Consider the following 1,917-nt stretch of genomic DNA (forward strand, 5'->3'; position numbering starts at 1 on the left):
TAACTGTTTATACATAATAAGCAAACCAATGTCGGCGCACAAACGTTAGGGTTATCGGAATTACTTAGATATGAACGTGATTTAAAAAAAAACGGGGATGAAGGTAACTCGAATAATTCAAGCCCTTTCCGTGTCCGATTTTCTCCCACACGAGAGTTAATGTAGCCATCGTAGATCAGCGGAATATAACGACTGAATTATTCGGGTTAGGATGAAGGCTTCTATAGTAGTCTCAGAATAGTCCCAGCTACATCTTAACAATCATTGATAGTGTCTCAGTAAAATAAGTTATTGGAGCCAGACTTATACATATATGAATGTCATGGTCACTGAGCTCTGAGACTCAATCACATACTGGCTTACTTTTGATCCCTCTTTATTCATTAGCCATTTAGTTTTATATTGACAGACTGTCAATATCATCAGAGACATATAATACAGTGTATATATATATATACATATATTGTATTATGAGAGACATATAATACAAGTCTTTCTTTTGTATTATCAAAATTTAATAAATCTTCATTTTTCAAATATAATAACACATTTAGTAACTTTAATATGAATATATGTTTTAAAGATATTTCTCTTATATATACAAACAATTATCAAAAGATTATTTGGGATTTTTTTGTCTTGTGACTTTTTGTTCTACTAAATTTGTGACTTTATGTCCTGCGACTTTCAGTCCGTTATGCTTTTGTAAACCCCTTCTAGACCCTAATGAGACCTACAAAATATGTAGAAGCAGAGACTAAATAAAGTTAACGTTGATGTCAGCAACTTACATTGTATGTTCACGGTACCACGTTTAACAATTGACAAACATATCAAAAATGTGTACCTATAGCAAGCTTGAAAGGTCTATACATGACAAAATGAACTTTAAAATAGATTTAGCCAGAGACATATAATACAATATATGTCTCTGATTTAGCATAATAAAAACCGGCAGAATGTTGTATGACATACATGTAGGAAGTAAAGTTTATTCAACTCTATCTTTTTTTTAAATTTAGAATGCCAAAGAGAAAAAGATGTAGAAATTAACAAATGGAGTTAAAAAGAGAGTAATCCTCGACCATGAACAGCTGTTGGTACCAGTATGGAGGAGACATCTGTTCCAGTTGCAATCCACACTGAAGATGGAAAGAGAATGAAAAAATGTGAACGCTTAAATTTGATTGTCATGCTGTTTCTTTTTCTAGCACCAAATTTAAAGGCACAGAGGAACTGATTGCACAAGAAATTGAGATATTTGCAGTGAATGAGACACACAATAAAGATGAAGAATCTTGCCATTTCCCTTTCACTGTATGCAATTTATTACAAGTTACCATCGCTGATACATGTATATATCCTTAGCTGTACAGATACCGAAATTTGCATAGTTGAACTGTACCAGATCAGTTGCAGGGAAATGATAATGAAACTCTCAGTTATCATTGACAGTAACATTATGAATAAATGTTTGATAATAAAAATATTATTTATACCTGGAATTGTTTTTGTTCTCTCACATTTTGGTTTAGTTATTGAAAAAGGATGGAATAATGTGTAGTGATATTCTAGATATATTGTATACATAAATACATGTACATGTTCTGATTCTCAGTCTGACTGGTCCTTTTCATTTCAGAATACTGGGATGTATGTAGGTGGTTTTTTTACAGATGTAATTTGGTTTATTCAAACGCCACACCACCTTAATTGGTTTATAGGTTTTATTAATATGATTACTGTGGGGGAAAAACAACAAACAAGAACATAAAATTGTACGGCTTGTGATTATGGTTAAATCTATGATCATGCCTTTATTCTGTATGTGCTTTCCCAAAGTAAGGAGCCTGTATCTCACTGGTTTTTTGCTGTATATATCATATTTGGATTTTTTTTCTTATTATTTTGTTCATA

The sequence above is a fragment of the Mytilus trossulus genome, chromosome 7 (assembly GCF_036588685.1).
Source record: "Mytilus trossulus isolate FHL-02 chromosome 7, PNRI_Mtr1.1.1.hap1, whole genome shotgun sequence".
Classification (NCBI taxonomy): Eukaryota; Metazoa; Mollusca; class Bivalvia; order Mytilida; family Mytilidae; genus Mytilus; species Mytilus trossulus.